This window comes from Pelophylax lessonae (genome assembly GCF_965119305.1).
Source record: "Pelophylax lessonae genome assembly, chromosome: 3".
Taxonomy (NCBI): Eukaryota; Metazoa; Chordata; class Amphibia; order Anura; family Ranidae; genus Pelophylax; species Pelophylax lessonae.
In genome coordinates, this window is record NC_138770.1 from 239,607,944 (window position 1) to 239,623,407 (window position 15,464).

A 15,464-nucleotide genomic window follows, 5' to 3' on the forward strand; every position below is an offset into this window, starting at 1 on the left:
TGTTGGGGTTCATCTCATACTTCTGAAGGTTTGAGGGTGCTGCCTGTTCCATACTCCCCCTACTCCTAGCCTTTTAGGGGTACAAACAATAGTAATTGGGGCCTAGTGTGGTTGTGTACGTGTGATATACATACACTTTTTTGGGATCATATTTTCTATTCCGCTATTTAATCAAAAACCTTTGGGGATCAGTTAAATTGGGGGATAGTCTGTGTTGGTACGTGTGAGAGAGATCCACCTTTCCAAGTTGTTGGGGTTCATCTCATACTTCTGAAGGTTTGAGGGTGCTGCCTGTTCCATACCCCCCCTACTCCTCATCTAGCCTTTTAGGGGTACAAACAATAGTAATTGGGGCCTAGTGTGGTTGTGTACGTGCGAGATACATACACTTTTTTTGATCATATTTCCTATTCCGCTATTCAATAAAAACCTTTGAGGATCAATTGAATTGCGGGATAGTCTGTGTCGGTACGTGTGAGAGAGATCCACCTTTCCAAGTTGTTGGGGTTCATCTCATACTTCTGAAGGTTTGAGGGTGCTGCCTGTTCCATACTCCCCCTACTCTTCATCTAGCCTTTTAGGGGTACAAACAATAGTAATTGGGGCCTAGTGTGGTTGTGTACGTGTGATATACATACACTTTTTTTGGATCATATTTTCTATTCCGCTATTCAATAAAAACCTTTCTAGGGCAAGATCTTAAATTACAGAAATATGAGGAGACCGTCAAATAAGGGCCGTGGCCTGGGTCGTGGTGCTGCTGGTAGAGCTCCTGTTGCAAGGAGAGGACATGGTCGATCTGTGCCAGCTACACGCACAAGTGAAACACCTTCCTCAAGTGTGAGTAGGCGACAGAACCTGCATCAGTATTTGGTAGGGCATCAAACGCCCCTAGAAGTGATGAGGCCAGAACAAGTTGAGGCGATAGTAGATTGGTTTGCTGCTGACAGTGCCTCCAGTTCCTTCACATTGTCTCCCACCCAGTCTACTGCAGAAAGGTCAGAGTTGGCACCTGCAGCCAATGTCCAACCGTCTTTCACCTCACCCCCTTGCAAATCAGGCCAGCAGTCTGAGCCCCAAGCCATACAGCAGTCTCTTATTCTTTTTGAGGACTCTGTCAGCAGGGTTTCCCAGGGCCATCCACCTAGCCCTGCCCCAGAAGTGGAAGAGATTGAGTGCAGCGATGCCCAACCACTTATTTCTCAAGATGAGTACATGCAAGGATCATCGCAGCACGTCTCCGATGATGACGAAACGCAGGTGCCAACTGCTGCGGCGTTCAGCATTGTGGAGACCGACAAGGAGGGCAGGGGTGAAGACTGGGTGGAAGATGATGTGGAGGACGATGAGGTCCTCGACCCCACATGGAATGAACGTCATGCAGGTGACCTGAGTAGTTTGGAGGAAGAGGCGGTGGTCGCACAGAGCCACCAGCACAGCAGAAGAGGGAGCAGGGTGCAGAAGCGGAGCGGCCGTGCCCTAGACACTACGCCCGCTACTGCCCAACGCAGCAAGGGAACGAGCGCACCAAAGTCAGCTCAAAGGAGTTCTCTAGCGTGGAAGTTCTTTAGAAAATGTGCTGATGACAGGACACGAGTGGTTTGCACCCTGTGCAATCAGAGCTTGAAGCGAGGCATGAACCTTCTCAACCTGAGCACAACCTGCATGATCAGGCATCTAAGTGCAAAGCACGAGCTGCAGTGGAGTACACACCTTCAAAACCAAGAAACGTCTCTGGCTCATCCTGCTTCCTCTTCTGCTGCAGTCTCGGCCGCTCCAGCCACATCTGTAGTGATACCGGCACCTGCCACCCCGCAAACAGACGATCTGTCAGCAACACCACCACCTGGGTCACCAACAACCATCTCCACAATGTCCCGTGGAAGCGTTCAGCTTTCCATCTCCCAAACACTTGAGAGGAAGAGGAAGTACCCCCCTACCCACCCGCGATCCCTGGCCCTGAATGCCAGCATTTCAAAATTATTGGCCTTTGAAATGCTGTCATTCCGTCTGGTGGAGACGCACAGTTTTAAAAACCTTATGTCGGTGGCTGTCCCACAGTACGTCGTGCCCAGCCGCCACTACTTTTCCAGGCAAGCCATCCCTTCCCTGCACAACCAAGTGGGGGAAAATATCAGGTGTGCACTGCGCAACGCCATCTGTGCCAAGGTCCACCTAACTACGGATACGTGGACCAGTAAGCACGGTCAGGGGCGTTATATCTCCCTAACGGCACACTGGGTAAATGCAGTGGCGGATGGGCCTGAGGCGGATAGCAATTTGGCGCATGTCCTTCCACCACCGAGGATTGCAGGGCGCTTCAGTTTGCCTCCTGTTCGTAACTCCTCCTACTCCGCTTCCTCATCCTCTACCGCCTCCTCATCCGGACAGCGTAACACCTTCACCACCAACTTCAGCACGGCCAGGGGTAAACGACAGCAGGCAGTTTTACAACTTGCCTGTTTGGGGGACAAACCACACACCGCGCAGGAGTTGTGGAGGAGCATGGAACAGCAGACAAATGAGTGGTTGCTGCCAGCGAGCCTCAAGCCCGGCCTGGTGGTGTGCGATAACGGGCGAAATCTCATAGCAGCTCTGGGCCTAGCCGGTTTGACGCACATCCCTTGCCTGGCGCATGTGCTGAATTTGGTGGTGCAGAGGTTCCTTAAAAACTACCCCGATATGTCAGAGCTGCTGCAGAAAGTGCGGGCCGTTTGTGCGCACTTTCGGCGTTCTCACCCTGCTGCTGCTCGCCTGGCAGCGCTGCAGCGTAACTTCGGCCTTCCCGCTCACCGCCTCATATGTGACGTGCCCACAAGGTGGAACTCCACCTTGCACATGCTGGAAAGACTGTGCGAGCAGCAGCAGGCCATAGTGGAGTTTCAGCTGCAGCACGCACGCGTGAGTCGCTCTGCGGAACAGCACCACTTCACCACCAATAACTGGGCCTCCATGCGAGACCTGTGTGCCTTGTTGCGCTGTTTTGAGTACTCCACCAACATGGCCAGTGGCAATGACGCCGTTCTCAGCTTAACTATCCCACTTCTATGCCTCCTTGAAAAAACAATTCGGGCGATGATGGAAGAGGATGTGGCACAGGATGAGGAGGAGGAGGAGGATGAAGAGGTAACATTTCCAAGGCTTTCAGGGCAGTCATTCGCAAGGGGCTCCGAGGGTGGGTTCCTGCACACGCAAACGCCAGGGACGCAATTGTCCAGCAGGGGCACAGTTCTGGAGGATGAGGAGGATGAGGAGGAGGAGGAGCTGGAGGAGGAGATGGAACCATGTTCACAGCAGGGTGGCACCCAGGCCAGCTCATGGCCATCACTGGTGCGTGGCTGGGGGGATACAGAGGACACGGACGATACACCTCCCACAGAGGACAGCCTTTCGTCGCCTCTGGGCAGCCTGGCACACATGAGCGATTACATGCTGCAGTGTCTCCACAACGACCGCCGAGTTGCCCACATTCTAACTTGTGCTGATTACTGGGTGGCCACGCTGCTGGATCCCCGTTACAAGGACAACGTACCGTCCTTAATTCACTCACTGGAGCGCGATCGCAAGATGCGCGAGTACAAGCGCACGCTGGTAGACGCCATGCTGCTGGCATTCCCATCTGACAGCGGGGCCACAGTGGAAGCACAAGGCAGAGGAGGAGGAGGAGGAGGTCGCCAACGCAACCAGGGCACCGCCAGCACCTCAGAAGGCAGGGTTAGCATGGCCGAAATGTGGAAAAGCTTTGTCAGCACGCCACAACAAACAGCAGCACCAGCAGCTCAGATGGAACGTCTTAGCAGGAGGCAGCATTTTACCAACATGGTGGAGCAGTATGTGTGCACACGCCTACATGTAGTGAATGACGGGTCTGCCCCCTTCAACTTCTGGGTCTCCAAATTGGGCACATGGCCTGAGCTTGCCCTTTACGCCTTGGAGGTGCTGGCGTGCCCTGCAGCCAGTGTATTATCTGAACGGGTATTTAGCACGGCTGGGGGCGTTATAACAGACAAGCGCAGCCGCCTGTCCAGAGACAATGTGGACAAGCTCACGTTCATTAAAATGAACCAGGCATGGATCCCACGGGACTTTTCCGTACCTTATGCAGAATAGCAATGGATACCGACCTTACCCACCCATTGTTCCATTTTTGCTCTTTCTCACTCTTTTGGGGTGTACCCTCATTTAAAATTTTTGAAAAGAAGCAGTGTTGGCTACCTCGTCCTCCTCCTCAGGGCCAGATTAATGTAGGGGCTATTGGAGCTGCAGCTCCAGGCCCCTACCTTTTATATAGGCCCCGGGTTGGCCATATTCACTGTTACCGCTCTTCTGTCACTTGTAAACACAGAAGTCTGGCTTCTATGCTCGCTTCCCCAGGCAGCACCCTCAGAACCTCCCCACACAGCGTGAAGGCCGGACAAGGAGGGACAGTTGGCGATGCATGGATGTGTTTATGGGCTTCAGAGACAGCATCCCATGTTGAATTAGGCATGCATGGCTGCACCCTTCCTCCTCTGGGTGCATGGCAAGGCACGGCCCTTAAGGCCCTTCAAAATCCTCAGCACCAAGCCCATGATGCTGTTAATCCGGCCCTGGTCCTCCTCCACCGCCGCTTCCACCTACACCGCCCATAGGTGTGCGCAGCCTATTGCATTAAGGTGTGCACCCCAAAGTTGAAATACACATGCATGTGTTTGCCAGCAGGGAGAGTAATGTATCGGGGCCATGTACCTGTAGGCAAGGAGAAATAGAGCAGAGCAGGTCCCAGGGAGATCTTTCCCATCTCCTCACTGGCAATGCTATGTGCCCTAGGTGATTAGGGTGTGCCCAGGCACACCCAGCACACCCTGTGCGCACGCCTATGTCACCGCCACATCCACCACCACCTCAACCTCCCTCCTACTCCATATGGGCCTCGTCCTTCAGAGATGAAGAAGAACATTGTTTTATTTTTCTGTTTTTTTTTTGTTGTTTTAAGTTATTTCCCTATCCACATTTGTTTGCAGAGCACTTGCCATGCTCTTAATTACGTTTTGCTGCCATTTGCAGCACTCTAGCCCTTTCCTTTGGTGTTTTAGAGCCATTTTAGTGCCTTAAAGTTCGGGTCCCCATTGACTTCAATGGGGTTCGGTGTCCGGGAAAAGTTCGGTAAAAGTCCGGGACACGGACCCGGACTTTTTTTTAAAGTTCGGCCGAACCCGTCGAACACGGACATCTAGGTGTTCGCTCAACCCTACTTAGGACATTACCATTACCAGATCCAAAAGACTAAACGGATGCTTGAATTAGTTGTATTGTGTTTCCATATCTGGATACAACTGTCTTAAAGTGTATGTAAACCCAACATTTTATATTCCTGAAAAGGTGTCTGCTGTACCATGTACTTGTATGAAAAAGTATCCTATTCTCCTTGTTTTACTTTTTTTGTGTGAAATTCCTGGTGTTCCTGTCAGTCCCTCTGCTTTCCTATTAAAAACTGCCAACGCTTAGCAGGAGAACACAGTGTGGTCCGTTCTCTAGCTATGCTGGGAACTCAGCCGGCTCTCCTCCAATGATCAGCCTTTTCCTGACACATCCCCCTTTCAAAACCTTTCACTGGAAGGACCAGTGTACTGTCGTTTCTCCTCCCCCAGCACTTATGCAGCTGAGAATATATAGTATGTGATTACTTATAAAAAAAGAGAAACAAAAGGTCATTTTTTTTTATATCTATACACAAATGATTTACCTTTCATTTATTTTTCAATATAGATACATACTTTTGCAGTAATACATTTACATACTTTTGCAGTCATGTTTTTGGTAGATGTACAGTATATACAATATAATATGCATCGTACTGAAATGTATGTCATCTATACAAAGCAGAAATGTTAAACAAATATTGGAACAGCTAGTATACAGTATACCTGACTGTATATTAGGAATGTACATTTCTTTCTATGTACATCTGTTCACATGGCTGCATGGATTTCTAGTGTTAAGTATTTATGGAAAGCTTATATATGTTTAGAAGCAAACTTGCAATTTTTCTGCTAATTCCCTTTGCAAAAAAAAGAGTTGTACTCTAATGCTTTCTTTAAGTATCTGGGTTTTACTTCTGACACAGATGGGGATGGTCCTGTTTTATATATTCTGGTAAAAATAATCTGTGGTATCTAGGGAGGAGCAAACTGGTTCATTGAACCTGGGTTTGCACATGCATCTACTTGATTTTCAGGTCAACACCATGCTAAGAAAATCAATTCACCCTGGTAATTCAAATCAGTAAGAGGTCTCTTAGGCCCCTTACTGGTTCAATTCCATAATAGCATGATTAATAAAAACAAGGCAATGGTCATGATACTTTAAATGAGATAGATCACTAAATAGATACAGTTTAAGTACAAATAATGATTTATTACAAATTCCATAATAAACAATTATGTATTAGAATGGTTTGCATTGATGATACAACCATATACAGTAAAAATTGACATAGGGAAATCAATTTATGATAAAATACCACATGTATGATAATGTTCATAAAATTATAAAAAGTCATAAAATACCCCCACGCCGTTGGGGTATTTTGCCAGGGCTGGCCAGAACCTCATGGTGCATACTGTCCTTTTTCACAGTGACTATCAGGACCACTACCTAGCACACGTAATAATACAGGCATTACTTTGAGGAGTTGGTCTTCACCCTCACTATTTTTATACTTTTTTCACCACTATACTTTTTTCACTTTTTCTCACTATCAATTCTTGGCACTTGGTCAATGGTTTGGGTGATTTTTGTTTCCTTTTTCCTTTTCACTCTATTTATAATAATTTTTGGTTACAGTGGTGCTTATTCTACTAGTCATCTTTTCACTTTGTTCACTGTCTGGGACCCACTAAAGATATTGTTTTTAGACTCTGACTACAAATACTTTATTACGTTATATACCATAATGCACACTTCTCATTTAATATTGTTCGGTTCATATAAGTCTATACACTTCACGTACTGCACTTAATGTCCTGGGTCACCCAAACGCTGCATCCCCTTTTGGCTGGACCTGGGCGGTTTATTCCCACCTCAGCCCCAGGATAGACATTTGCCTCGGTGCCTCCATTTCCCCTCTCAGATGCTGGGCCTGCTCTTTGAGCCCACATATAAGTAGTAAGGCTACTTGTTTGACATCTTCCCCTTTTTTTGTGGAGCACCATATATTACATCTCCTTTCTACATCTCAAACGTATATGAGATTATTTTTACTTATTTATAGACACCTTGTTGCATCAAACTCCTGACGAGTGGACCTTACTAGGATCCACAAAACATGTAGAGCCCCAGAGATGCCAAGATATATTCGTTCATTCGCAGGCCAATTGTGTAATTTACTACGAAATTTTCTTGGACATTATCATACATGTGGTGTTTTAACATATTTGGATTTCCCTATGTCAATTTTTACTGTATATGCTTGTATCATCAATGCAAACCATTGTAATGCATAATTGTTTATTATGGCATTTGTAATAAATCATTATTTGTACTTAAGCTGCATCTATTTAGTGATCTACCTCATTTAATGTCACATGATGATCATTGCCTTGTTTTTATGTGTAAATAGGGATAGAGCTAGATAACTGTGTATGCCTCAGATCATTCTTTTTTGTTCTAATAGCAGGATTATGAGCCCTTCTGCCCCTTGTAGGGTGCTCACAAGCTCCTTGCCCCTCACTTGACCACTAGTCAGCAGGGGGATTTAATAGCTTATAACAACTACAGTAAGGGAAAAAAGTATTTGATCCCCTGCTGATTTTGCACGTTTCCCACTGACAAAGAAATGAGCAGTCTATAATTTTTATGGTAGGTTTATTTTAACAGTGGGAGACAGAATACCAACAAAAATATCCAGAAAAACACATTTCAAAAAAGTTATAAATTGATTTGCATTTAAATGAGTGAAATAAGTATTTGATCCCCTATCAATCAGCAAGATTTCTGGCTCCTAAGTGTTGTTGCCTTATGAGTAGTGTTGAGCGAACACGGACTGTATTATTCGTGTTCGTACCGAATAATTGGATTTTTTTTACCCGAACACGGACACGGACACTTTACTGTATGTTCGGGGTAAAAATCCGTGTTCGGTCGTTTTATTTCCGGGTTTTGCATGCTTTGGCGCTCTTTTCATGGCGGGCTTTCAACAGCCAATCAACAATCGTTTAACTGGTGTGCCTTAAGCCATCCCAGCCATGCCTGCAAATGTCTTAGTAGCTGTGATTGGCCGTCTGAAGCATGTGACCAAGTCTTTATAAGTTCGAGGCAGCCGCCGCAGCAGCGTCATTCTGCTGCTTAGCTAAGGGACAGAGCACACATCAATGTGCTGGCTGCTGATTAGGGAAAGATAGGCAGGAAAAAACCATTTGTGTCCGGATAGAATTGAGGGACAGGTCGGAGTGTTTAGGCAGGGCGAGTTGTAGGCATTTTAGGGATAGAGTCTGCTGAATTATAGGGTCAGTGTCTTCTACAAACTACAATCGATATTGCTGTGTGGGGGGTGGGGTGAATCTGCACTCAATCCTGATCTACGATCTCTTCTCAATCCTGTTAGGGACAGAGTCTGCTGAATTTTAGGGAAACTGTGTTCTACAAACTACAATCGATATTGCTGTGTGGTGTGGGATTGGAGATAGGCAGGTGTCAGTGATCCACATCCATTTTTCTGTGTGTGAGCTGCAGTGAACACAATCTTTTTGGGCTGCAGTGAACACAATCTTTTTGGGCTGCAGTGAACACAATCTTTTTGGGCTGCAGTGAACACAATCTTTTTGGGCTGCAGTGAACACAATCTTTTTGGGGTGCAGTGAACAAAATCTTTTTGGGGTGCAGTTAACACAATCCTTTTTGGTGTGCAGTGAACACAATCTTTGTGGGGTGCAGTGAACAAAATCCTTTGTGGGGTGCAGTGAACACAATCTTTTTGGGGTGCAGTGAACAAAATCCTTTTTGGGGTGCAGTGAACAACATCCTTTTTGGGGTGCAGTGAACACAATCTTTTTGGGGTGCAGTGAACAAAATCCTTTGTGGGGTGCAGTGAACACAATCTTTTTGGGGTGCAGTGAACACAATCTTTTTGGGGTGGAGTGAACAACATCCTTTTTGGGGTGCAGTGAACAAAATCCTTTTTGGGGTGCAGTGAACAAAATCATTTTTGGGGTGCAGTGAACACAATCTTTTTGGGGTGCAGTGAACACAATCTTTGTGGGGTGCAGTGAACACAATCTTTTTGGGGTGGAGTGAACAACATCCTTTTTGGGGTGCAGTGAACAACATCCTTTTTGGGGTGCAGTGAACACAATCTTTTTGGGGTGCAGTGAACACAATCTTTGTGGGGTACAGTGAACAGAATCTTTGTGGGGTGCAGTGAACACAATCTTTGGGGGGTACAGTGAACACAATCTTTTTGGGGTGCAGTGAACACAATCTTTGTGGGGTGCAGTGAACACAATCTTTTTGGGGTGGAGTGAACAAAATCATTTTTGGGGTGCAGTGAACAACATCCTTTTTGGGGTGCAGTGATCAAAATCCTTTTTGGGGTGCAGTGAACACAATCTTTTTGGGGTGCAGTGAACAAAATCCTTTGTGGGGTGCAGTGAACAGAATCTTTGTGGGGTGCAGTAAACACAATCTTTGGGGGGGTACAGTGAACACAATCTTTTTGGGGTGCAGTGAACACAATCTTTGTGGGGTACAGTGAACAGAATCTTTGTGGGGTGCAGTGAACACAATCTTTGGGGGGTACAGTGAACACAATCTTTTTGGGGTGCAGTGAACACAATCTTTGGGGGGTACAGTGAACACAATCTTTTTGGGGTGCAGTGAACACAATCTTTGTGGGGTGCAGTGAACACAATCTTTGGGGGGGTACAGTGAACACAATCTTTTTGGGGTGCAGTGAACAACATCCTTTTAGGGTGCAGTGAACACAATCTTTGTGGGGTGCAGTGAACAACATCCTTTTAGGGTGCAGTGAACACAATCTTTGTGGGGTACAGTGAACAGAATCTTTGTGGGGTGCAGTGAACACAATCTTTGGGGGGTACAGTGAACACAATCTTTGTGAGGTGCAGTGAACACAATCTTTGTGGGGTGCAGTGAACACAATCATTGTGGGGTGCAGTGAACTCAATCTTTGTGGGGTACAGTGAACACAATCTCATACTTCTGAAGATTTGAGGGTGCTGCCTGTTCCATACTCCCCCTACTCCTCATCTAGCCTTTTAGGGGTACAAACAATAGTAATTGGGGCCTAGTGTGGTTGTGTACGTGTGATATACATACACTTTTTTTGGATCATATTTTCTATTCCGCTATTTAATCAAAAACCTTTGGGGATCAGTTAAATTGGGGGATAGTCTGTGTTGGTACGTGTGAGAGAGATCCACCTTTCCAAGTTGTTGGGGTTCATCTCATACTTCTGAAGGTTTGAGGGTGCTGCCTGTTCCATACTCCCCCTACTCCTAGCCTTTTAGGGGTACAAACAATAGTAATTGGGGCCTAGTGTGGTTGTGTACGTGTGATATACATACACTTTTTTTGGATCATATTTTCTATTCCGCTATTTAATCAAAAACCTTTGGGGATCAGTTAAATTGGGGGATAGTCTGTGTTGGTACGTGTGAGAGAGATCCACCTTTCCAAGTTGTTGGGGTTCATCTCATACTTCTGAAGGTTTGAGGGTGCTGCCTGTTCCATACCCCCCCTACTCCTCATCTAGCCTTTTAGGGGTACAAACAATAGTAATTGGGGCCTAGTGTGGTTGTGTACGTGTGATATACATACACTTTTTTTGGATCATATTTTCTATTCCGCTATTTAATCAAAAACCTTTGGGGATCAGTTAAATTGGGGGATAGTCTGTGTTGGTACGTGTGAGAGAGATCCACCTTTCCAAGTTTTTGGGGTTCATCTCATACTTCTGAAGATTTGAGGGTGCTGCCTGTTCCATACCCCCCCTACTCCTCATCTAGCCTTTTAGGGGTACAAACAATAGTAATTGGGGCCTAGTGTGGTTGTGTACGTGTGATATACATACACTTTTTTTGGATCATATTTTCTATTCCGCTATTTAATCAAAAACCTTTGGGGATCAGTTAAATTGGGGGATAGTCTGTGTTGGTACGTGTGAGAGAGATCCACCTTTCCAAGTTGTTGGGGTTCATCTCATACTTCTGAAGGTTTGAGGGTGCTGCCTGTTCCATACCTCCCCTACTCCTCATCTAGCCTTTTAGGGGTACAAACAATAGTAATTGGGGCCTAGTGTGGTTGTGTACGTGTGATATACATACACTTTTTTTGGATCATATTTTCTATTCCGCTATTTAATCAAAAACCTTTGGGGATCAGTTAAATTGGGGGATAGTCTGTGTTGGTACGTGTGAGAGAGATCCACCTTTCCAAGTTGTTGGGGTTCATCTCATACTTCTGAAGATTTGAGGGTGCTGCCTGTTCCATACCCCCCCTACTCCTCATCTAGCCTTTTAGGGGTACAAACAATAGTAATTGGGGCCTAGTGTGGTTGTGTACGTGTGATATACATACACTTTTTTTGGATCATATTTTCTATTCCGCTATTTAATCAAAAACCTTTGGGGATCAGTTAAATTGGGGGATAGTCTGTGTTGGTACGTGTGAGAGAGATCCACCTTTCCAAGTTGTTGGGGTTCATCTCATACTTCTGAAGGTTTGAGGGTGCTGCCTGTTCCATACCCCCCCTACTCCTCATCTAGCCTTTTAGGGGTACAAACAATAGTAATTGGGGCCTAGTGTGGTTGTGTACGTGTGATATACATACACTTTTTTTGGATCATATTTTCTATTCCGCTATTTAATCAAAAACCTTTGGGGATCAGTTAAATTGGGGGATAGTCTGTGTTGGTACGTGTGAGAGAGATCCACCTTTCCAAGTTGTTGGGGTTCATCTCATACTTCTGAAGGTTTGAGGGTGCTGCCTGTTCCATACCCCCCCTACTCCTCATCTAGCCTTTTAGGGGTACAAACAATAGTAATTGGGGCCTAGTGTGGTTGTGTACGTGTGATATACATACACTTTTTTTGGATCATATTTTCTATTCCGCTATTTAATCAAAAACCTTTGGGGATCAGTTAAATTGGGGGATAGTCTGTGTTGGTACGTGTGAGAGAGATCCACCTTTCCAAGTTTTTGGGGTTCATCTCATACTTCTGAAGGTTTGAGGGTGCTGCCTGTTCCATACCCCCCCTACTCCTCATCTAGCCTTTTAGGGGTACAAACAATAGTAATTGGGGCCTAGTGTGGTTGTGTACGTGTGATATACATACACTTTTTTTGGATCATATTTTCTATTCCGCTATTTAATCAAAAACCTTTGGGGATCAGTTAAATTGGGGGATAGTCTGTGTTGGTACGTGTGAGAGAGATCCACCTTTCCAAGTTGTTGGGGTTCATCTCATACTTCTGAAGATTTGAGGGTGCTGCCTGTTCCATACCCCCCCTACTCCTCATCTAGCCTTTTAGGGGTACAAACAATAGTAATTGGGGCCTAGTGTGGTTGTGTACGTGTGATATACATACACTTTTTTTGGATCATATTTTCTATTCCGCTATTTAATCAAAAACCTTTGGGGATCAGTTAAATTGGGGGATAGTCTGTGTTGGTACGTGTGAGAGAGATCCACCTTTCCAAGTTGTTGGGGTTCATCTCATACTTCTGAAGGTTTGAGGGTGCTGCCTGTTCCATACCCCCCCTACTCCTCATCTAGCCTTTTAGGGGTACAAACAATAGTAATTGGGGCCTAGTGTGGTTGTGTACGTGTGATATACATACACTTTTTTTGGATCATATTTTCTATTCCGCTATTTAATCAAAAACCTTTGGGGATCAGTTAAATTGGGGGATAGTCTGTGTTGGTACGTGTGAGAGAGATCCACCTTTCCAAGTTTTTGGGGTTCATCTCATACTTCTGAAGGTTTGAGGGTGCTGCCTGTTCCATACCCCCCCTACTCCTCATCTAGCCTTTTAGGGGTACAAACAATAGTAATTGGGGCCTAGTGTGGTTGTGTACGTGTGATATACATACACTTTTTTTGGATCATATTTTCTATTCCGCTATTTAATCAAAAACCTTTGGGGATCAGTTAAATTGGGGGATAGTCTGTGTTGGTACGTGTGAGAGAGATCCACCTTTCCAAGTTGTTGGGGTTCATCTCATACTTCTGAAGGTTTGAGGGTGCTGCCTGTTCCATACCCCCCCTACTCCTCATCTAGCCTTTTAGGGGTACAAACAATAGTAATTGGGGCCTAGTGTGGTTGTGTACGTGTGATATACATACACTTTTTTTGGATCATATTTTCTATTCCGCTATTTAATCAAAAACCTTTGGGGATCAGTTAAATTGGGGGATAGTCTGTGTTGGTACGTGTGAGAGAGATCCACCTTTCCAAGTTTTTGGGGTTCATCTCATACTTCTGAAGGTTTGAGGGTGCTGCCTGTTCCATACCCCCCCTACTCCTCATCTAGCCTTTTAGGGGTACAAACAATAGTAATTGGGGCCTAGTGTGGTTGTGTACGTGTGATATACATACACTTTTTTTGGATCATATTTTCTATTCCGCTATTTAATCAAAAACCTTTGGGGATCAGTTAAATTGGGGGATAGTCTGTGTTGGTACGTGTGAGAGAGATCCACCTTTCCAAGTTGTTGGGGTTCATCTCATACTTCTGAAGGTTTGAGGGTGCTGCCTGTTCCATACCCCCCCTACTCCTCATCTAGCCTTTTAGGGGTACAAACAATAGTAATTGGGGCCTAGTGTGGTTGTGTACGTGTGATATACATACACTTTTTTTGGATCATATTTTCTATTCCGCTATTTAATCAAAAACCTTTGGGGATCAGTTAAATTGGGGGATAGTCTGTGTTGGTACGTGTGAGAGAGATCCACCTTTCCAAGTTTTTGGGGTTCATCTCATACTTCTGAAGATTTGAGGGTGCTGCCTGTTCCATACCCCCCCTACTCCTCATCTAGCCTTTTAGGGGTACAAACAATAGTAATTGGGGCCTAGTGTGGTTGTGTACGTGTGATATACATACACTTTTTTTGGATCATATTTTCTATTCCGCTATTTAATCAAAAACCTTTGGGGATCAGTTAAATTGGGGGATAGTCTGTGTTGGTACGTGTGAGAGAGATCCACCTTTCCAAGTTGTTGGGGTTCATCTCATACTTCTGAAGATTTGAGGGTGCTGCCTGTTCCATACTCCTGCTCCTACTGCTCAACCATCCTTTTAGGGGTACAAACAATAGTAATTGGGGCCTAGTGTGGTTGTGTACGTGCGAGATACATACACTTTTTTTGATCATATTTCCTATTCCGCTATTCAATAAAAACCTTTGAGGATCAATTGAATTGCGGGATAGTCTGTGTCGGTACGTGTGAGATCCACCTTTCCAAGTTTTTGGGGTTCATCTCATACTTCTGAAGATTTGAGGGTGCTGCCTGTTCCATACTCCTCCTCCTACTCCTCATCCATCCTTTTAGGGGTACAAACAATAGTAATTGGGGCCTAGTGTGGTTGTGTACGTGCGAGATACATACACTTTTTTTGATCATATTTCCTATTCCGCTATTCAATAAAAACCTTTGAGGATCAATTGAATTGCGGGATAGTCTGTGTCGGTACGTGTGAGATCCACCTTTCCAAGTTTTTGGGGTTCATCTCATACTTCTGAAGATTTGAGGGTGCTGTCTGTTCCATACTCCTCCTACTCCTCATCCATCCTTTTAGGGGTAGAAACAATAGTAATTGGGGCCTAGTGTGGTTTTGTACGTGCGAGATACATACACTTTTTTGGATCATATTTCCTATTCCGCTATTCAATAAAAACCTTTCTAGGGCAAGATCTTAAATTACAGAAATATGAGGAGACCGTCAAATAAGGGCCGTGGCCTGGGTCGTGGTGCTGCTGGTAGAGCTCCTGTTGCAAGGAGAGGACGTGGTCGATCTGTGCCAGCTACACGCACAAGTGAAACACCTTCCTCAAGTGTGAGTAGGCGACAGAACCTGCATCAGTATTTGGTAGGGCATCAAACGCCCCTAGAAGTGATGAGGCCAGAACAAGTTGAGGCGATAGTAGATTGGTTTGCTGCTGACAGTGCCTCCAGTTCCTTCACATTGTCTCCCACCCAGTCTACTGCAGAAAGGTCAGAGTTGGCACCTGCAGCCAATGTCCAACCGTCTTTCACCTCACCCCCTTGCAAATCAGGCCAGCAGTCTGAGCCCCAAGCCATACAGCAGTCTCTTATTCTTTTTGAGGACTCTGTCAGCAGGGTTTCCCAGGGCCATCCACCTAGCCCTGCCCCAGAAGTGGAAGAGATTGAGTGCAGCGATGCCCAACCACTTATTTCTCAAGATGAGTACATGCAAGGATCATCGCAGCACGTCTCCGATG